General features: G+C 57.8%; 1 protein-coding gene across 1 annotated transcript in view; it reads left to right on the top strand.

The window, feature by feature from the left end:
- Positions 1–18194: 18194 nt before the first annotated feature.
- The window catches only part of FAM222A (family with sequence similarity 222 member A), a 49756-nt gene continuing 45872 nt past the window's right edge, over positions 18195–22078 (top strand). Inside the window, exon 1 of the mRNA XM_054173043.1 lies at positions 18195–18308. The gene's annotated coding sequence lies outside the window, so the exon portion shown is untranslated. The remainder of the gene's footprint in view (positions 18309–22078) is intronic.

The following is a 22078-nucleotide window of genomic DNA, read 5'->3' as shown; positions in this document are numbered from 1 at the left end:
ACGGCGCCCCAACCACCTCCCTGGACAACCCATTCCAGGGCTTCCCCACTCTCATGGTGAAGAACTTCCTCCTCCCCTCCAGCCTGAATCTCCCCACCTCCAGCTTCATTCCATTCCCCCTAGTCCTATCACTCCCTGACATCCTGAGCAGTCCCTCCCCAGCCTTCTTGGAGCCCCCTTCAGGTACTGGAAGGCCACAATTAGGTCACCTCGGAGCCTTCTCTTTTCCACTCAGAGCCCCTTCAAGCCTGACCTTGAATGTCTCCAGGGAGACAATCTTGAGGTTGTGCACCCTCAGGGGTGATGTGGCACACAAACTGAGGTGGCTTGGCACCAAAGCCATTGTCCCAGCCCCATGGGACACCGCCTGGCCCCACGCAGGGTCTCAGCAGGACAAGGCAGGCAGGAAGCCGTGAGAGCCCCAGGGAGGCATGGTGATAATGACTGAAATTGATTTGGTTTTGCAGGAGAGAAATAAAAAGCCTCATCATGGCCACCAGCCAGAGGATTGCAGAGGGGAAGGTAAATCAGATGGCTCAGGTGGCAGTGCTGGGGCTGTGCCACTCACCTGTGCCACCCCAGCCCTGAGCTCTGCTTCCTTTGCTGCCTGCGTGCCTCCAAGGGGCTCAGCACCCTGGAATCCCTGCTGGGAAAGCCACAGTCCTCATGGGAAGAGCCTGCTTGTCCCAGGATAACTTGATGTGAGCTTGTTGGAGCCAAGAGCCTGGCTAGGCTCCCAGTCAGGGGCTGCTGAGCTGGGTGGATTGGCAGGACCACCCCAGCTCCAGCAGCGCCCTGCTCCTGGCACCCCGTTCCTGGCATCCCGCTGGCCGCAGCCTGGCCACACTGCTGCAGCCACTTTAGGAGGCCAATTGTCCCTCAGAAACCAGCACCATGCCCATGGGGATGGTCCCAGTTTGCCTGTGCCTCCAAAGCAGCTTAAACACCATTAGAAGGCTCCTGTTTGGGAGCAGGTTCCCACCAGCCCACCCCCAGGGACCAGGCAGGGGGGCTCAGGGCTGTGTGCTGCTGCTGGTTGCTGCTAGAGCCTGTGGCTGCCCTTGCTCAGGGGAAACTGACCCCACACCATCACCCCAGGGTGGCTTCCCAAGCAGCCCTGTGGTGGCCTTGGTCCCTGTTTGCTGTGCTGGCATCACAGGAGCATCCCAAACCTGTCACCTTGGAATCACAGAACCACAGAGCAGATTTGGCTGGGAAAGATCATCAGGTGCCCAGGGAGGTGGTGGAGTCCTCATCCCTGGAGGTACTGAAAGGCCAGGTGGATGTGATGCTGAGGGCTGTGGTTTAGAGGCAGTGGCTCAGCAGCAGTGGTGGCACTGGGATCTCTAAGTGAGTGGTTGGGCTTGCTGAGCTCAAAAGCCTCTTCCAGCCTCAACAGTTCTCTGCTTCTATGATTCTGTGAAGTCCAACAGTTAACCCTACACTGCCAGGACACCACCAAACCATGGCCCTCAGCACCACATCTCCAGGGCTTTGAAACCCCTCCAGGGATGGGGACTCCACCACTGCCCTGGGCAGCCTGGGCCAGGCCTTGACAACCCTTTTGGAGAAGAAATTGTTCCTCATGTCCAACCTAAACCTCCCCTGGGGCACTGTGTGAGAGAGCCAATTGCTGCTGGGAAGGCAGAAAGTGCAGTGAACAGGGCAGCAGGGACACTTGGGCCATGTCCTGATGGATCCATGGTGCTGAGCCCCAGGGTGTCTTGCTTTGGGCTGTCCCCACCTCCATCCTTGGGGTGAAGGGAGCTGGAGCCAACGCTGGGAGCTGGGGCGCAGGGAGGGTGCTGGGGACACCAGGGAGGGTCTTTGGGATGAGGCATGGAAGGCTTTGGCTCCTAGAGCATCCCACAGGAGTGGGAATGGGGAGGAGGCAGCAATGCTGGATGGTGCTGGGAATCTCCTGCAGCTGGGGGGAGGCTGGGAGCATCTCGCATCACCGAGCTTTGCCAGGGCCTTTGATCCGCACGGCAAGAGAGGAAAGGCAGCTGCCTTTGTGTGCCCAGAGCCTTTGAAGTCTCCCAAAACAGAGCAGGGGGGGCAGGGGGGGCAGCTGGCCCTTTCCTGCCAAGCCTCCCAACCCCCCCAGCCCCACTTTCTCTCCCTTTTCATTTCCTTCTTCCCAATTAGCAGCCACCTCCAGCTCCTGCAATAAAACCTGCCCTGGCTGGGGGGGAGCTGTGCTGGGGGCTGGCTGGGACAGGACCCCCCTGGGGGGCCCAGCATGCTTCCTCCCACTCTGCATGACCACTCTGACCCCCACTTTGGGGGTCACTGTCTTCCCCAAGAACCTCACCCCCACTCCAGTAGCAGCAGGCAGGTTCCTGCTCAGGCAGGTGACATTAACCAGCTGTGTCCCAAATTATGGACTGAGTTTATCTTCCCTTCCCTTCCCTTCCCTTCCCTTCCCTTCCCTTCCCTTCCCTTCCCTTCCCTTCCCTTCCCTTCCCTTCCCTTCCCTTCCCTTCCCTTCCCTTCCCTTCCCTTCCCTTCCCTTCCCTTCCCTTCCCTTCCCTTCCCTTCCCTTCCCTTCCCTTCCCTTCCCTTCCCTTCCCTTCCCTTCCCTTCCCTTCCCTTCCCTTCCCTTCCCTTCCCTTCCCTTCCCTTCCCTTCCCTTCCCTTCCTTTTCCCTTCCCTTCCTTTCCTTTTCCCTTCCCTTCCCTTCCTTTTCCCTTCCCTTCTTTTTCCCTTATTTTTGCCTTCCCATTCCCTTCTTTTCCCCTTCCCCTTCCCTCCTTTCTACCTGCACTAGGTTCTCTGGTCCTACTCTGGCAGGGGGGTTGGACTCATGATCTCCAGAGGTCCCTTCCAACCCATAACATTCTGTGTTCCTGTCATCTTTTCCCTTCTCTTTCCCATTTTCCTTCTTTTTCTCCCTTTTTATTTCCCCAATTTTCTTTCTATTCTCCTTTTCCTTTCCTCTTTTCCTTTTATTTCTCCCCTCCCCCCCATTTTCCTTCCTCTCTTTTCCTTTCCATTCTCCTTTTTGTTCCCCCCTTTCTCTTTCTCTTTCTCTTTCTCTTTCTCTTTCTCTTTCTCTTTCTCTTTCTCTTTCTCTTTCTCTCTTTCTTTCTCTTTCTCTCTCTCTTTCTCTCTCTCTTTCTCTCTCTCTTTCTCTTTCTTTCTCTTTCTCTTTCTCTTTCTCTTTCTCTTTCTCTTTCTCTTTCTCTTTCTCTTTCTCTTTCTCTTTCTCTTTCTCTTTCTCTTTCTCTTTCTCTTTCTCTTTCTCTTTCTTTCTCTTTCTCTTTCTTTCTTCTCTTTCTCCTCTTTCCCTTTCTCCTTCCCTTTCTCCTTCCCTTTCCCTTTCTCCTTCTCTTTCCCTTTCTCCTTCTTTCCCTTTCTCCTTTCCTCTCCCTCTCCCTCTCCCTCTCCCTCTCCCTCTCCCTCTCCCTCTCCCTCTCCCTCTCCCTCTCCCTCTCCCTCTCCCTCTCCCTCTCCCTCTCCCTCTCCCTCTCCCTCTCCCCTCTCCCCTCTCCCCTCTCCCTCCTCCCTTTTTCCTTCTCCCTCTCCCTTTCCCTTTTTCCTTCTCCCTGTATCAGCCCCAGGAGGGTGAGCAGAGCCCAGTGGCTAGGTCTGAGCCTGGGGTTTTTTAGGGTGAGGAAAATGCACATTGCTCATTTCTGGGAGGCAGCCTGCATGTGTGGGGCTCTTTTATTTCCCCTCTCTGGAGCATCCATTATCCACAGCTGCTTAATTGCTGCCTGGTCACCTTGGATGCTGGAGTAAAACAGCATCTAAAAGCTCCAGCCCAGAGGAAGTTCAGGCTTTAGAAATGGATTCAGTGGGAGAGAGAGCAAGGGGGGGAAGGGGGTGGGGGGGTGGAACAACCAACCAAAACGGGAGAGAAGCATTAATTACAGCTGCTTCTGTGGGCACTGTTTGATGGCAGGGAGACCAGGATGTGGGCAATTCTCCTCCACATGCTGATGAGCCAGCACTTCATGACTTCATGTCTCACAGCACATGGAGTGGGCTCTGGAAAGCCATCAAAGATGCAGCTCCAGGAAGAACTGAGGAGAGAGAGCAGCAGTAGTGCAGCCCCTGGCTCCTGCCCAGCTCCTGCTTGCCAGCCTGGGCAGCAACAAGTCCCTGGTGAAGCCAACCAAGAAGGGTGGGTGCCAGAGCCAGGCTGAGCCAGGCTGATGTTCCTGTTTGGGTTTTCATCCTTCCTGACCCCATCTGAGCTCCCTCCCTGAAACCTGTTATGGTCAGGAACTGCCTGTGCCCTCTGTTAACTCCCGTGGCTCTGTTGGGTTCCATCCCAGCTCCTGTTCCAGGCCCCCAGTGGAGTCCCTGGGGGAGCTGCCAGCCCTAGACCCAGCTCCTACCCCAGCTGGGGTCCCAGGGCTGCTGGTGGGATGATCATATTGTGGATGGCATGGATGGTGTGCCCCAGCCCTCCCTGCCCTGCCCGGGGGGTTGCTGGAGTGGGGAGTCCCAGCCCTGATCCCAGCTCCTGCCCTGGTTGGGGGTCCCCAGTGGGGATTCCCTGTGGGGTTAACTGGGGGAATCCCCAGCCCTGCTCGCAGCTCCTGCCCCAGCTGGGCTCCCAGGGGTGCTGGTGGGGTGCTCATGATGTGAGCAGCCTTCCCCAGCCCTCCCACCCCCTGGCAGAAAATCGATCCCCCCAGGCTGGGCGAGCCTCGCTGCCCAAAGCCCTCAGGCTGGCAATGCCACCTTCCCTAATGCCATTTTACAGCCTCCTCCAATTAAGCCACAGCTTTCCACCGTGGTCAGCATACCCCTGGGATGAGCCACGGCCTTGGGATGCCCTGGGGGGCCAGCAGTCACCCTCTGCCCCCCTGATGGATGCCCCCAAATCCAACTGGGGTTCCTGAGCCAGGAGAGCACCTCACTGCCCCTTGCCCATGGGATCAGCTACCAGGAGTCATAAAGGAAGCCCCAAGCAGAGCAGGGCTGTGTTGGGGCAGATTATGTTGGAGGCCTGGTGCCCCACCACAGGACTCCAAGCCCTGTCCCAGGGGCCAGCAGGATGGTGCAGAGCTCATCACCAGCTGATGCCACCGAGACCTCAGCACCTCTTTGGTTTGGTGCTGTAGGGGGGCATCCAGAGAAGCCAAAAATGCCATGGGGCTAGGGATGAAGATGAGGATGGGGCTGGGGATGAAGATGAGGATGGGGCTGGGGATGAAGAAGAGGATGGGGCTGGGGTTGAAAACGAGGATAGGACTGGGGTTGAAGATGAGGATGGGGCTGGGGATGAAGAAGAGGATGGGGCTGGGGATGAAGAAGAGGATGGGGCTGGGGATGAAGATGAGGATGGGGCTGGGGATGAAACTGAGGATGGGGCTGGGGTTGAAGATGAGGATGGGGCTGGGGATGAAGAAGAGGATGGGGCTGGGGTTGAAGATGAGGATGGGGCTGGGGTTGAAGATGAGAATGGGGCTGGGGATGAAGATGAGGATGGGGCTGGGGTTGAAGATGAGGATGGGGCTGGGGATGAAGATGAGAATGGGGCTGGGGATGAAGATGAGGATGGGGCTGGGGTTGAAGATGAGGATGGGGCTGGGGATGAAGAAGAGGATGGGGCTGGGGATGAAACTGAGGATGAGGCTGGGGTTGCAGAGCCAGGAGTCCCAGTGCTGCTCAAGGTTAGAGTCAGTAATTAAGGGCTGGGATTTGCATGCAGCAAATGACTCCAGCTAATTACAGGTTTAAAAGGAAAATGATTGGAGAGAGGACTGTTTGCAAAACTGGGACAGGGCACAGGAGGAACCAGAGCCCTGCCCTGCCCTGCCCTGCTCTGCTCTGCTCTGATCTGCTCTGCTCTGCTCTGCCCTGCTCTGCCCTGCTCTGGAGCTCACCAGCCTTGACCCAACTGGCTGAGCCATCACCGCTGCACATCTACAGGTGGCACAATCTGAGGATGGCACATCTGGGGGTGGCACATCTGGGGGTGGCACATCTGGGGATGGTACATCTAGAGGTGCACATCTAGGGGTGCACATCTGCAGCTGGCACTTCTAGAGTTGGCATATCTGAGGATGATACATCTCGGGGTGGCACACCTGGGAGGTGTCCTGCACATCTAGGTGACTGTGGAAGGAGCTGGCAATGTCCTGCTGATCCTAGGTGCTGAATTGTCACTCAAGGATCCCCAGGGATGACACCCCCCCCAGCCCCTGAAAGGGCACACAGGATGGTACCAGGAGACCACTAAACCCAGGATAGATCCCCTCTGGGGATCTGGGCCCCTCAGTTTAGGAAAGATGTTGAGGTGCTGGAAGGTGTCCAGAGAAGGGCAACAAAGCCGGGGAGGGGTCTGGAGCACAGCCCTGTGAGGAGAGGCTGAGGGAGCTGGGGTTGCTTAGCCTGCAGAAGAGGAGGCTCAGGGGAGACCTTGCTGTCTACAACTACCTGAAGGGAGGTTGTAGCCAGGTGGGGGTTGGTCTCTTCTCCCAGGCAAGCAGCACCAGAACAAGAGGACACAGTCCCAAGCTGTGCCAGGGGAGGTTTAGGCTGGAGGTTAGGAAGAAGTTCTTCCCAGCAAGAGAGACTGGCTATTAGAATGTGCTGCCCAGGGAGGTGCTGGAATCACCATCCCTGGAGGTGTTTAGGAAGAGCCTGAATGGGGTGCTTGGTGCCATGGTTTAGTTGATCAGATGGTGTTGGATGATAGGTTGGACTGGATGATCTCAAAGGTCTTTTCCAACCTGGTTAATTCTATTCTATTCCATTCCATTCCATTCCATTCCATTCCATTCCATTCCATTCCATTCCATTCCATTCTTGTCTCTCCTCTCCTCTCCTCTCCTCTCCTCCCCTCTCCTCTCCTCTCCTCTCCTCTCCTCTCCTCTCCTCTCCTCTCCTCTCCTCTCCTCTCCCTCTCCTCTCCTCTCCCTCTCCCTCTCCCTCTCCCTCTCCCTCTCCCTCTCCCTCTCCCTCTCCCTCTCCCTCTCCCTCTCCCTCTCCCTCTCCCTCTCCCTCTCCCTCTCCCTCTCCCTCTCCCTCTCCCTCTCCCTCTCCCTCTCCCTCTCCCTCTCCTCTCCAAGTTCCCCAGCCTGGCTCTTCTGGGGGTGGGTGGACGGCGACCCCCACAACAAAAATAACCCAACACCAACAAACCAGAAAGCCCCCAAAGCCCCTCAGACAAAGCCAAATGCCAAAGCTGCTGACTTGATTCATCTGCTTTTCCCTTCTCATTTGATCAAGAGCAGGGTGACATTTGGCAAAAGTTGCTGATGAGGGATTGACTGATTAATTGCCATGACAACCACCGCCGGTTAATGACAGGGATGAGACTGTGGCAGCAAGAAAAGCCAAGGGAAGGGGAAGGAGGTGGTGGTGGTGGCGGGGAGGAGGACACACACACGCCCCAGGGGGCCTCGGGGACGGTGCCTGGTGACAGAAACTGCCAAGCTTGTCCCTGTTTGTGCTTTTGGGGGCCGGCGTGGCCGGGCGCCTCTAATGAGAGGTTAACTGTGTCCCCAAAGTAATTACAACTGATTGAAGAGGTAGTTAGTAATTAGAGGATTAAGTGTAATGAGTCTCACCTGCAGCAGTTGCCATAGCTACAGTATTTTAGATGATGGGAGTTTCAAATAGGATGGGGGGTGGGGGGTGGGGGGTGGGGGAGGACGTGGTGCTGGGAGAGGCGGCTCAGCACCTCGGGGCGCATCAAAGGCTGCCGAGGAGCCGCCTCGCCCGGCGCTCTGCCCTCTCCATCCTCTTTGAGCTCCAAAAGGTCTCCCACTGAGGCCTCATGGGCATGCTGTGTGTCTTCCTTCAGCCAGGAGCTGACCAGGGGTGGTTCAGGTTGCGCCAGGGGAGGTTTGGTTTGGACATGAGGGAAAAGTTCCTTCCCGGAAGAGCGGTCAGGGATGGGAAGAGGCTGCTCGGGGAGGTGGTGGAGTCCCCATCCCTGGAGGGGTTCAAAAACCACCTGGGCATGGCACTTTGGGGACATGGTTTAGTGGTGGTCTTGGTAGAGTTGGTGGTTGGACTTGCTGAGCTCGAGGAGCTAAAGGATTCTCTGATTTCCAAGGGTAGAAAGCCATCAAAGAAAGATTAAATGGCATCCTGGCCTGCAGCAGGAACAGTGTGGCCAGCAGCAGCAGGGAGCTCATTCTGCCCTGTGCTCAGCACTGCTCAGGCCACTCCTAGAGTCCTGTGTCCAGTTCTGGGCTCCTCAGTTTAGGAAAGATGTTGGGATGCTGGAAGGTGTCCAGAGAAGGGCAACAAAGCTGGGGAGGGGTCTGGAGCACAGCCCTGTGAGGAGAGGCTGAGGGAGCTGGGGTTGCTTAGCCTGGAGAAGAGGAGGCTCAGGGGAGACCTTCTTGCTGTCTACAGCTCCCTGAAGGGAGGTTGTAGCCAGGAGGGGGTTGGTCTCTTCTCCCAGGCAAGCAGCACCAGAACAAGAGGACACAGTCTCAAGCTGCACCAGGGGAAGTTTAGGCTGGAGGTGAGGAGAAAGTTCTTCCCAGAGAGAGTTGTTAGCCATTGGAATGTGCTGCCCAGGGAGGTGGTGGAGTCCCCATCCCTGGAGGTGTTTGGGAAGAGACTGGATGGCTTGGTGCCATGGTTTGGTTGCTTAAATCGTGTTGGGTGAGAGGTTGGACTGGATGATCTCAAAGGTCTTTTCCAACCTGGTTAATTCTCTTCCCTTCCCTTCCCTTCCCTTCCCTTCCCTTCCCTTCCCTTCCCTTCCCTTCCCTTCCCTTCCCTTCCCTTCCCTTCCCTTCCCTTCCCTTCCCTTCCCTTCCCTTCCCTTCCCTTCCCTTCCCTTCCCTTCCCTTCCCTTCCCTTCCCTTCCCTTCCCTTCCCTTCCCTTCCCTTCCCTTCCCTTCCCTTCCCTTCCCTTCCCTTCCCTTCCCTTCCCTTCCCTTCCCTTCCCTTCCCTTCCCCTCCCAATTCCCAGCAGTTTGGACTCACTTTCTTTCTCCAGGAGACAGAAGAAGGGGCCATGAGTGGGATCAGAGATATCCCCACAGTGGCATCCTCCAGGATCCCACAGCCCTTGCTGCACCAAGGAGCCATTTCAGCCACCCTAACTGAAGCTGTTTCACCTCTTCTTCCAGGGATGCTACTTTCTAGGGCTGTGTCAAAGCTCCACGTGCAGTATCTTTAATGATTCCATCCATAAATGATAAGCACCATTCATTTCAGGGCTCTCATTATCAATTTATGCCCCTGTTTAATGTGCTCACCAACATCAGACATCCCACAGCTCACAGAGAAATATTGAACCACCCTTTCTGGAAGAGCCAAGCCCCTACCACCAGAGCTATTTTGGACCTGGGAAGGGAAATGGGCAAAGAGAGAGGGGTTGGGGTTTAAAATGAAGAGTGAAGAGGGGCCCTAGGGCTGGGAAATCACAGAATCATTCAGGTTGGAAGAGACCTTCAACATCATCAAGTCAAACCCTTAACCCTACTCTATCAAGTCCACCACTAAACCATGTCCCCAGGATCATCAAGTCCAACCTCCTACCTAACACCTCCCTGACCACCAGCCCATGCCCCAAAATCCTGCATCTATTCATTTGTTTTGAGCACCCCCACCAGGGATGGTGACTCCACCACCTCCCTGGGCAGCCTGTTCCAATGCCTGACCACTCTTGGTTTGAATTGGAAGGGACCTTAAGGCCATCTAATTGCAACCTCAGGGATGCTGTGCACCCAGCAAGGCAACGCTAAACCAGGGGCAAAATTCTGGTGGTCCAAACTTTGGGTGAGCAAGCCCCTATGGGCAGGGGGAAGAGGAGGTGGGGAAGAGGTTGTGGGGCTGGAGACAACCCCCAGACTGGTCTCAGCCCCACCAGACCTCCTGTAAGGGCTCCCAGCCAGCACAAGAGGGTTGCCACTCCTCTCACTTTGCTTCCAACTTCACCCTAATAAATCTTGCTGGGAGCCACAGCTCCTTAATAAACATCACTGGGACAATCCAGGGAGATGGAGGGGCCATGGATCAATCCTGACCCTGCACCTGACCCTTTGGCCTCTGGTGCACAAGGGTAGCTGGTGACTCTGCCTCTCTCCATACCTGGATTTATGGCCAGGGACTGAAACCCATTGCCCAGGGATGGAGCCCTGCATGCACTCTCTGTCTCCATTCATCTTCCCTGGGTGCTGAGGGTCATCAGATCTCACTTCTTGGGAAGGAACCCAGGTTGATAAGGGGCCACAACACTGCTGGAGTAGGAGGAGTAGAGCTTGGGGCCATAGTGGACATGGTGGCACAGCCAAGTTGGACCAGTGGCACAGCAGAGGTGTGGACAGGTCGGTCTTGCCCATCACTTTGCCAGCACAGCACTGGATGATGCTTTCCTGGAGGTCCTGGGTGTTGGGCTGGACCAGCAGGACAGGCAGAGGTGTGGACAGGGAGGTCCTGCCCATCACTTTGCAAGCATGGTGCTGGATGCTGCCTTCCTGAAGGTCCTGGATGTTGGGCTGGACCAGCAGGACAGGCAGAGGTGTGGACAGGGAGGTCCTGCCCATCACTTTGCCAGCACGGTGCAGGATGCTGCCTTCCTGGAGGTCCTGGATCTTGGGCTGGACCAGCAGGACAGGCAGAGGTGTGGACAGGGAGGTCCTGCCCATCACTTTGCAAGCATGGTGCTGGATGCTGCCTTCCTGGAGGTCCTGGATCTTGGGCTGGACCAGCAGGACAGGCAGAGGTGTGGACAGGGAGGTCCTGCCCATCACTTTGCCAGCACGGTGCAGGATGCTGCCTTCCCGGAGGTGCTGAACATTGCTTTCCTGGAGGTCCCAGCTCAGCCGTGATGCCTCCTGAAGCCTGAACGTGTTTGCCTGTGGCAATGTGCTGCAAACGAATATGCGGGGGGGGGATCCTTCCTTTCCCCACCCCTCCCCCCATCCCTCCCCCTACCCCCCCGCCCCAGCAGGAGCCGTTTGAGTGAGGGGAACACAAAGCGGAGCGGCGCTCGTCTGCCACGGGAGCGGCGCAGGAGACGAGGCTCTTATCAGAGCAGCGACACCGACAACCCAGCTTTATACATCTTTAATAAAGCATTTTAAATTCTCGCCTGTCAGGAGGAGGAGGGAATCAGGTGCTTCCACCACTGGAAGGCTGAGGAGCTCTGCTGGGTCTCCCCGCAGCCCAGAACTGCTGCTGCTGGGGTTACGTGGGGAGGGGTCCGGTCCCACCACCGTCGCCAACGCCACCTTGGCGTCGTTTGGAGCCACTGGGCACTGCCTGGGGAGGCAGCCACTGGCTCACCCTGCTGTGGTGGGCTTGGTGGGAAGGGTTCGTTCTTCCTCTTGCCTCCCGGTCTGTGCCCTCCACCGCGCTGTGAGGAGCTGGGAGAGGCCCAGGGGAGAGGGGAAATTGCTGAAACAAGCAAATTGCAAAGATTCCCCTTTCCCAAATGTCAGCAGATTTGGAGGGGAAAGAAGCAAATAAGTGTAAAGGTGAAGATCTCCTGGGAATCCCCAGTTCACTCCAATGCCATTCCTGGAGCTGAGCTTCCAGCTCAGCTGCCCCCTGACCACCCCCACTCCCCCCCACCCCTCTGTAATCCAGCCTGGCAGCACACGCCAGCACCGTGCTGTAAATGCAATTAGGGATCATAATTGAGTCGTTTAGGGGAGAGGGAGACTGGTAACAGAGCAACAGAAGGGAAAGAAAGCATCCATGCAGGAGGGAAGGATGGAGCACCACATGCAAGGGATGGGGCAGGAGCAGCATCACACCCAGCCCTGAGCAGCTTCTCCTTCCAGGAACCAGCAGCTCACAAAGCCAAAAGGTTTTGGCCAAGGGGCTGGTGAAGCCCCTGAGACAGAGCTCAGACCCCTGTGCAAAAGGAGGAGGCACCATGGGCTCTGTGGGTCATAGAACCAGAGAGCTGTTGAGGTTGGAAGAGGTCATGGAGATCATCCAGTGGCTCACAAGGAGCTCACCATCCCACCACTGCTTCTAAGCCACATCCCTCAGCACCACAGCCACACATCTTTTAGATACCTCCAGGCTTGGGGGCTCCACCACCTCCTTGGGCAGCCTGTTCCAGTGCCTGAGAACCCTTTCTGTGAAGAAGTTTTTCCTCCTGTCCAACCTGAACCTTCCCTGGCACAACTTAAGGCCATTTCCCCTTGGCCTGTCACTTGTTGCATGTGAGATCAAACACCTCCTCACTGAAACCTCCTTTCAGGGAGTTGTAGGGGGCAATGAGGTGTCCCCTCAGCCTCCTCTTCTGAAGGCTGAACCACCCCAGATCCCTCAGCTGCTCCTCATAAGCCTTGTGTCCAAGGCCCTTCACCAGCTTGGGTGCTCCTCACTGTGGGCTGGAAGGTGCCTTGTGAACTATTAGGCAAGAGGTGATGCCCAGGAGGGAGTGGGACAGCACCCAGCTGAAGCTGGCCATGACCACCAGCCCCTTCTGGGAGTGGTGCTTTCACTGCTCTGCAGTGGCTGAGATGCTGCCCATCCACAGTCCGAGCCATGGGGACCTCCCCAAGCTCCCCTTGGCTGTGCCCCAGCCCAGCGATGCTGCTGAGTGCTCCTGCACAAAGAGGCTGGGAAACGGCCCCGTGCCGGATATGAAAGGCTCCCTGGGGAGATAAACCCGAATCAGCTGTCAGTCAGCCCCCTATCTCTGGTGGCATCAGAGGCTCGTGACTAATAGGGCTGGGAAATGCATGGCAGGCTGGAATCTGCTCTGCCTGCTGCTCACGGACTCACAGAGCGGCAGGGGTCGGAAGGGACCTCTGGAGCTCACCCGGTCCAACCCCCCTGCCAAAACAGCTTCGCCGAGAGAAGGTCACAGAGACAACGTGCCCAGACTCCACCTCTCGTGAGGATTTTCACCCAAGCTTTGGAGCGAGGCGGAATCGTTCACAAAGCACGCAGGAGGAGGAAAGAAAAGGGCACAGGGTCTGCCCTGGCACCGGCAAAGGACCAAGTGACGGGACAGCAAACAGCAAAGGCATCCCGGGTGACCCCAGGATGCTCCCCAGCTGCTGCTGCTGCGGGGTCATGCCAGGGCACCCTCAGGGCTGCCGGCCGTGGACCACACGCAAGATGTTTCTTGCACCCCCCCCCTCAGCCGGGGTGCTGGGATGTCCCCTGGGTGCTTTTACGGGGTGGGAAGGGCGTGAGGAGCTCTCGTGAGAAGCCTGAGTCTGCCTCTCCTGCCGGCGCTGGGAAGCCCCCGGGGGAAGCGGCAGGAGCGATGATCCGTCACATGCCAGTGACCCGGCCGGGGATATTTTTAAGCAGGGAATAAAAATAGACTCAGGCTGACAGTGAGCAGTCGCTCCCAGCACCGCTATCAAGGGGACTGGGGGTGTGCTGGAAGGGACAGGGGACCCCCCCTCCGCCCCAGATCCTCACACCCTGGCCGCGCCACCCCGAGCACCACAATGCTATCCCTTCACCACGGTCCCGGCTGACTCTTGGGGTGGTGCTCGTGCCACTGGTTGCACCCTGGGGACTGTCACCCTGCCCTGGCAAACCCCTTGCTCCTGCAGACGCTGGGTTGGCTGTGGTGGGCTGCTGCTGTAGGAAGCCCTCAGCCTGATGTATGGGAGACAGCGCAGGCAGCTGCTGGCCCTGGGCCCTGACCGAGACGGAGATTTGTTTCAGCCGAATAATTTGCTGAATCTATAAATAAACTGGGGAGGGGTAGAGGAAAAAAAAAAACCCAAACCACAACCCAAAAAAGCAACCACAGAGCACTGGAGCTTCTGTCTTCCTGACCCTGCAGCACCCAAGGTAGCTGCCCCCAAATAACCACCACCCATGGCGGTGTCAGCCAAGGGGACTGCGAGGATGCTCCTGGGACACAGCTCCTTGCCCGAATGGGAGCTTCCAGTGCCTGGACAAGCTGCCTGCCTTCTGTGTCCCCCAGGCTCAGGCTCTTTCCAGCTGGCTTTAGCACTCAGGGTGCTTCTGGCTGTGGGGACCCTACCATAGGGCCATATGGGACCAGTTTCTCACCTTGGGCTTCCCAGCGAGCAAACTCTGCCCTGACACCAGTGAAATTTGGGATCCAGGAGTGAGCCCATGCATTGGCACAGGGTGAGGGGCAGCAGATGCTCCATACCACAGCAGCAGCATGGAAAGAGACCCAGTCCTGCCTTCCTTCCTCCTCCTCCTCTTCATCTTGCTTCCTCCTACTCCCTCTTCATGCCTGGCTGCCTGTGGCCGTCTCCCTCTGCTTCTCACTCTCCATTTGCTTTCCCAGCAGATGTTGGTGTCTCTCATCTAATGAGCCTTTTAATGCCAGGATCTCTCTTGCCCCTTGGACTGGGAAGCCCAAAGCTTGACATCTCCCATCAGCATCAAAGTCACTCACCCAAACACCCTGCACCCCACCTCAGCATCCGGCACCCACAGCCCGGTGCTGCTGGAGCCACTACAGCACGGTGCCAGCAGCACCACCAAGGTGCTCATGCCCTGTTCTTGCCTCTCCAGACCCCATCCTCGTGGTGCCCCACGGGGACCCACATTTGGAAGTGACTGGGAGGTAGGGAAAACCTCCTGAGGTTTGGAATGAGGAGCCAAAAGTTGGCCATGGGAATTGCTGAGACACCTTTTGCACCCCAGCCAGGTGGGTGGGCACCTCCTTGACCCCTTGCCATTGGGCATCCCTTTGCTTCCTCACAGCTGAGCCTCTCTATGACCCCCTTGCCATGCCAGGCTGTGCTCTGGTGATTTTAACACTGGCCATCCCCTTGACCCCTCACCATGCCCATCTGTGCCCTGGTGATTTTAACACTGGCCATCCCCCTGACCCTTCACCATGCCCATATGTGTTCCAGTGATTTTAACACTGGCCATCCCCTCAACCCTTCCCCATAGGGCACCTCCTTGACCCCGTACCATTGTCCCCTCACCATGTCCATATGTGTTCCACTGGCCATCCCCTCAACCCCTCACCATTGGCTATTTCCTCAACCCCTCACCACTGGACACCTCCTTGTCCCCTCACCATGCCCATAGTGTTCCAGTGATTTTAACACTGGGCATCCCCTCAACCCCTCACCATTGGCTATTTCCTCAACCCTTCACCACTGGACATCTCCTTGTCCCCTCACCATGCCCATATGTGTTCCAGTGATTTTAACACTGGACATCCCCTCAACCCCTCACCATTGGCTATTTCCTCAACCCCTCACCATTGGACACCTCCTTGTCCCCTCACCATGCCCATAGCGTTCCGGTGATTTTAACACTGGGCATCCCCTCAACCCCTCCCCACAGAGCACCTCCTTGACCCCTTACCATTGTCCACTCCCCACGCCAGGCTGTGCCCTGGTGCCATTGATGACAGGCAGGAGCTCAGGGTCAGGTGTGTGGTGGGGGTGAAGGCACCATGCTCCCACCACGTCCTTCAGCATCTCTTTGCGTCCCTGCTGCCGCCGCAGGAGCGCTGCAGAGCGGGGGGGCAGAGGGCAGCGATCCCAAATATCGATGGCAGCCCCGATCAATGCTATCTCCTTTTTCCATGCCTATGAGCTCATTGATTTGTGTGTGTGTGTGTGGTGGTGGTGGTGGTGTTACCTCTCTGTTTATGTAACGTCTGAACTTTGCACAACTGAACCGTTTAATGTGCAGGGGGGAGGGAGGAAGAGAGCCCTGTTGCCATGAAAACAGACCCGCAAGTGACAGCCCCAACGTGGAGATATCCCTGCTTTATTGGGTCCTGCTGAATGTATTTTAACCTTGATAAGTCAATAACTTCTTGGTACAAAAGAAAAAGCAACCAACCAACCAAAAAAAAAAAGAGCAAAAGCAGGCAGGGCTTTCAGAGCCTCGAGTGCCTTTAGAATCACAGAATCCCCAGGGTTGGAAGGGACCTCAAAGGTCATCGAGTCCAACCTGTCGCCACAGACCTCATGGCTAAACCATGGCACCAAGTGCCACGTCCAATCCCCTCTTGAACACCTCCAGGGAGGGTGACTCCACCATCTCCCTGGGCAGCACATTCCAATGGCTAACAACTCTCTCTGGGAAGAACTTTCTCCTCACTTCCACCCTAAACTTCCCCTGGTGCAGCTTGAGACTGTGTCCTCTTGTTCTGGTGCTGGGTGCCTGGGAGAAGAGACCAACCCCCACCTGACTACAACCTCCCTGCAGGGAGTTGGAGAGAGCAAGAAGGTCTCCCCTGAGCCTCCTCTTCTCCAGGATAAACAACCCCAGCTCCCTCAGCCTCTCCTCATAGGGCTGTGCTCAAGGTCTCTCCCCAGCTTTGTTGCCCTTCTCTGGACACCTTCCAGCAACTCAACATCTTTCCTAAACTGAGGAGCCCAGAACTGGACACAGGACTCAAGGTGTGGCCTAACCAGTGCTGAGTACAGGAGGTTTAAAAACAGAGAGTAATGGCCCAGTTTGAATGCCCTGGAAATCTTGCTCCTTCTCTGAGGGTCAGGCATTTTCCAGAGCAGGCTGATGTTTTGGTCAAAGAGTTACGCCATGCGTTGGTCAGGGTGGGAGGTGGAAATGCTCAGTGCTCCAGGGAAGGACCTGGGAGTGCTGGTGGACAGCAAGTTGCCCAAGAGGCAGCAATGTGCCCTTGTGGCCAAGAAAGCCAGTGGTCTCCTGGGGAGCACGAGGAAGAGTGGCCAGCAAGTCAAAGAAGGGTCTTCTCCCCCTCTACTCTGCTCTAGGGAAGACACAGCTGGAGTACTGGGTCCAGTTCTGTGCTCCCCAATTCCAGAGAGATAGGGAACTACTGGAGAGAATCCAGAGGAGGCTCCAAAGATGCTCAGCATCTCTGTGAGGAGGAAAGGCTGAGAGCCCTGGGGCTGTTGAGCCTGGAGAAGAGCAGCCCCAGAGGGGATCTGATCAATGCTCAGCAAGAGCTAAAGGACCTGTGAGGGGCAAGAGGATGAGGTCAGACTCTTGTCAGTGGTGCATAGTGACAGGACAAGGGGCAGGGGGCACAAACTGGAACCCAGGAGGAGAAGCTTGTTTGTTGTCAGGGTGCTGGAGCCCAGGGGCAGGCTGCCCAGAGAGGTCATGGAGTTTCCTTCTCTGCAGAGATTCCAAAGCCACCTGGCCATTGTGATCCTGGGCAAGCTGCTGTGGGTGCCCTTGCTTGAGCAGGGGGGTTGGACTAGATGATCTCCAGAGATCCCTTCCAATCCTCACCATGCTGGGATTCATGGAATGCAGAGTCAGCGATGACAGCTCTGACTACACAACCCACAGGGGCTCAGTGATGGCCATACCCATCACCGTGGTGGCCGTAGCCGTAGCCACCACATTGGCTGGCCCCAATCCATGGGGGCTCAGTGCTGGCCATAGCCATTGCCATAGTGGTCACTGACCAGAGATGAACTCCAGCCGTGGTTGCATACCCTATTTGCCGAAGCTGCTGCCCGGGAGTTCTCTGGGGAGGATCCTCTCAGACCCCTCAGCATCCCCACAGACCCCTCCGCATCCCCGGTGCCGGAACTACAGCTCCCCTCCTGCCCCGCGGCACCTTGCGCGTTGCCGATCAGCTGGGGCGCGCCGTCGCGGTGCATGCCGGGAAGCGCAGTCCCACCGGCCTCCGCTTGGGCCATTTTCCCGCCATAGGGGCGGGGCCAAGGGGGCGAACCGGCCCGCCCCCTGCCCGCAGGACGCGCGGCGGCGTCGCCATGGAAACGCGCCGGGGGCGGGGCCGAGCCGCGTGCGGCCGCCGGGCCCCGCGCGGGGCTGCTCAGTGTCGCCGCAGCCGCGCACCGGGCGGGAGCCAGCGACCAGGGGCCGGCCCCCGACACCGGCCCCGCCGCCGACACTCAGCACCGGCCCCGATACCCGGCACCGGCCCCACCACCGAGACTCCGCCACCGAACACCGGCCGCCGCCGCCACCGAGCCCCAGCCCCGCCACCGGGCCCCGCCACCCAGCACCGGCCGCCGCCAACCACCGAACCCCGGCCGTCCCCCGCCGCCATGGAGCGCTGAGCCGCGGCACTTCAATCCCCCATCCCCCCCCCTACTCCCTCCTCGCCGCGCCAAGGGCCGGCGGACACCGATCTCTTCTCTGCACAAAGGGAAGCGGAGGACCCACGGTGGGATGCCCCCCGGGGGTCCCGGCTCCGTCTCGCCTCTCCCCACGGTTTATTTTATTTTAATTTAATTTTACATTTTTTTTCCTGATTTTTTTTCACACCCCCCCCACCCTACCTCCCAGCCCCCGGGCCCCCGGGGGTAGAGCACCGGGAGCCCCCACCGCACGCTGGCCGCGCACGGGGCGGGGCGGGCCGCCGGCGGGGCGCGGGGCCGGGCGGGGGCCGCCGCCGCTGCTGCTGCGCGGCCCGGGGGGGGCGGCCCGGAGAGCCCCGTACAGCGGCGGCCGGAGCCGGCCCGGATCCAGCTCTGACGGTAAACGGGGGAACGGCGGCGGAGGGTACGGGGGGGGCGGGGGAGTGTTGCGTGTTATCGGGGTGGGTGCGGGTTGTCGGCGTGGGTAAGGGAAAGCAAGGGGGGGTCCGGCCCTCGGGGCTCATCAGGAGGCGGCCCCGCCGCAACGGTTCCCGGTTCTCCCGGCGGCAGTGCCCGGCTCTCCCTGCCGCGCAGCCGCCGGGAAAGACACCGCGGGCATGGAGCCACCACGATCACCGGCTCGGGAACCGGCTCGTCTGTTGCTATCGGAGAGGAACAAGAACAACTTTGTTGGGGTTTTTTTCCTTATTTTGAATTATTTTGTTGGCTTTTTTGGGGGGTCTTCTGACTCGTGAGTGGAAATAAAACATCCACGGGAGCTTCCACGAGGAAAGCTGAGACACTTCCCGCGGGAGCTGCTGCTTTTTCTGCCCTGTTTTGCCTGGGGGAAAAACAAAAGGTTATCGGGGGGAAAAAAAAAAGAGGTGGTTTTTTTTCTCCCCCGGGGTGGCACCGGGTGAAGAAACAGAGCCGGTGAGGAAATCCCCCGGCGCCCACCGGGCTACCGGAGTGGGTGATAGCAGAGCCAGGACCCCCGGCATGGCCCCCGCGCTGGTGTGGATACCGCCGGTCACAAAGGAGAGGAGAGGAAAAGGAACCACCCTGTGATGGTTGATTTCCCAGCCCAGCTCCCGGGCTGCCTCCCGCCGTGCCACGGAGCTGCGGGCAAAGCATCTCCCGAAACCTTCTCTGCTGCATCCCTCTGGCATCCTAGTGGCATCCCAGTGGCATCTCCTGGACCATCAATGCTGGAAATACGATTCGCCAGGGACAAGGCATCATGGTCCCCAAGAACCGAGAGCATGGCTGGGTATCCACCGAAGCTGTGCCGCTGCTCCGGCTCCGGTTCCCAAAGGAAAACGAGGTGTTCCCCGTGCCGGCGGGCAACAGCTCAGCCCCAACATCCAAATCCAGCTCTGGGAAGAGCTGTGACATCGTGGGAATTTAATGGCTGGAGAAGGCAGGGCCTGGCCGCGGTGAGCCGGCGGCAGCTCGGCACAGCTCGCTGCAGGGCACGGCCGCACCGGGGCTGGGGGGGGTGGGAAACGGCAGCGCCGCTCTGGCACTGCCGGCTCGTTTCCAAAGGAGGCAAAGTTTCGACAGCCACGCTCCGTGTTTTCCAGGGACGGATCTGCTTGGCGTGGGGCTGGGGTGGTTTGGCTAGCTCTGGCTGTCGGGGCATGGATACCTCGGTAGGGAGCTGTTATCTGTAGGTGTGGAGATGTCTGTGTGTGCATCTTCCTGCCAGGAATGCTGCTCTTCAGAGCTTGAGGGAGGCTTGCCTGGGTGGGCAGCGTGGTTCTGTGGAGGGCAGAGTGCTTGGGGAGGGCGGGGGTGGGATGTCCATGGGGCTCTGTGGGTGTGGGGGGTGCCGAAGCAGGGCTCCCCTCACTGTCACCGTCCCTAGAGCTGTTCGAGAAACGTGTGGATGTGGCACCTGGTGTGGTAGGTTGAGAGAGGGCTTAGGGTTTGGGGGCCATGGTGGTCTTAGTTTGACGGTTGGAGATAAGGATCTCGGAGGGCTTTTCCAAACAAAATAATTCTGTGAGTTCTGAGGAGCGTCCCATGCCTTGCACAGGATGATGTGGTGGGATTTGGCAGGATTATACCTTTTCCTGCCCTCGTGGTGGGGTTTTGCTGTCTGGTGTGCCAGGCAGGTGCCACCGCTTGCTGGTCCGGATGGTCTTTCCAACTCCGGTGGGACCTTGGTGGGTGAAACCTTTGCACGCGTGCTCTGCTTGTGGGAATTCAGGTGGAAAGCATCCCTGGCAGAGGATACTCAGCATCTCAGCCCCTCAGGAAGGGACTTTTCTTGTCAAGGATCCGTAAAACTTTCAGGAGTGGCTCTCTCGGGTGCTGGGATGAGCTGTGTGCCATCCGGTCCGGCGGCCTTGATGCCGTAGTGGAAGAAGGAGAAGGAAGCTCTCACCACACTGCCTTCTCCTGACCTTGTGTGTAGAGCAAGGGAAGAGAAAGCCATTCCCTGTCTGTGGGAGCCAGCTTTGTTTTCCTGCCTTTAGGAATGGTTTTCCTGCCGGCTGAGTGGGTCGGTACCAGTGGGGCTCATTGGCTGTGGGGCAGCAGCGCTGGCTGTGAGCTGGGCCCCGTTTCAGCTGAGCACATCATGAAATATTGCAATAACTCGGTGTGAATGTTCATCCCCAGCCTGGAGCTGGAAGCCCACAGTGGTAGGAGATGGGGTGGCTGCTGCCAGGCTGTCTCCAGGGGCACAAAGCCCCTCCAGGGAGTGTCACCTCATTTTTTATCTCCTCTGGTTAGCGGGTGGTTTGATCCTGAACCACACGGCCATCCCCAGGCAGGCTGCAGAGGAGCCTGCTCCCTCCTGGTGCTGGTTTTTAATGGTGGGCTTCTGCCCTGCCCGTGGAAGGGCTCTGACTGGGGCTGAGGGTCTCATATGTCCCACGACCCCACGGTGGTGGTCTGTATCAGCCGTAGCTCCCCGTGCCCGCCGCCGTCCCCGAGCTGCCCCCGCACTCCCTGCCGTGCGTGCCGGATTAGTGCCGGGCGTTTGCATCCCTGCCAGGCAGCAGAGTTCAGTTTTGCCTGAAGTGGCTTTTCTGGGTGGCCTGGACTGGGAGATATATGTGGTGAAATTGGGCAGCCCCTCTCTCCTCTCTCACCTTATCCTGGGTCACCTGCAGCACAGAGAGCTTTGGCCTGGTTGATACTTGGTGGGAGTCAGCTTATCCTGGTTATTGGGGTCTCAAGGGCAGGGATGAGGGTACTGAAGATAGGGATGCAGTACCAGGGGTAGGAATGGTACCAAGGGTAGGGATGCAGGTACTGAGGCTAGGGATGTGGGTACCGAGAGCAGGGATATGGACACCAAGGGCAAGGATGTGGGTACCGAGAACAGAGATGCAGGTACTGAGGGTAGGGATGTGGGTACCGAGAACAGAGATGCAGGTACTGAGGGTAGGGATGTGGGTACCAAGAGCAGAGATGCAGGTACTGAGGGTAGGGATGTGGGTACCAAGAGCAGAGATGCAGGTACTGAGGGTAGGGATGTGGGTACCGAGAGCAGAGATGCAGGTACTGAGGGTAGGGATGTGGGTACCAAGAGGAGATGTGGGTACAGGGCATAGGGGGGTGGGTACCAAGGACAAAGATTCAGGTCCCACCCAGAGCATGGTGGTAGTGGAGTTGATGAGGTCGGCGGTGGGATCCTTACGGCTCCTTCTAGGAGCAGAGCCAGGACATCCTTTCCTGCCAGGATGAGATCCTTTGGTGATGTCTGCTCCTCAGACAGGGGTGTCCATGCGCAGTGACCCCCCCTCTGCCTTCCCCTCTAAAGCTGGCAGCTGGTGGGGTGAGCTGGGGGCTGCACCTGCTGGGACTCCCCCCTTCCTTTACCCCCTCCAGCATCTGTGCCGCCGCATGTCCGTCTGCAGCGGGCGCATGCATGCTTAAAGAAAAAAATAAGAAAGAAAAAGAGAGGGGGGGGAAAAAAAAAAGAGAAGACATTTCTTCTTTTTCTTTCTCTTCTGCCTGCGCATTCCTCAAAAAGAGAAGAAAAAAAAAAAGCTAATATTCATGAAAGGTAATTCAATCAAAGCGCGATGCCTATCAGCTAATGCAGCAAAGCTGGCGCAGGGGTGAGAATGGGAGCCAGGAACACAAAAGCCCTGTTTTATTACCTCCTGCTTGCCTGAGAATTGCTTTTCTCCCTCGAGTGAGCCGGCTAAAGC

Source organism: Dryobates pubescens, chromosome 25 (assembly GCF_014839835.1).
Source record: "Dryobates pubescens isolate bDryPub1 chromosome 25, bDryPub1.pri, whole genome shotgun sequence".
Classification (NCBI taxonomy): domain Eukaryota; kingdom Metazoa; phylum Chordata; class Aves; order Piciformes; family Picidae; genus Dryobates; species Dryobates pubescens.
The sequence above is the reverse complement of the archived record's forward strand: the minus strand, read 5'-3'. Positions and strand labels throughout refer to the sequence as shown.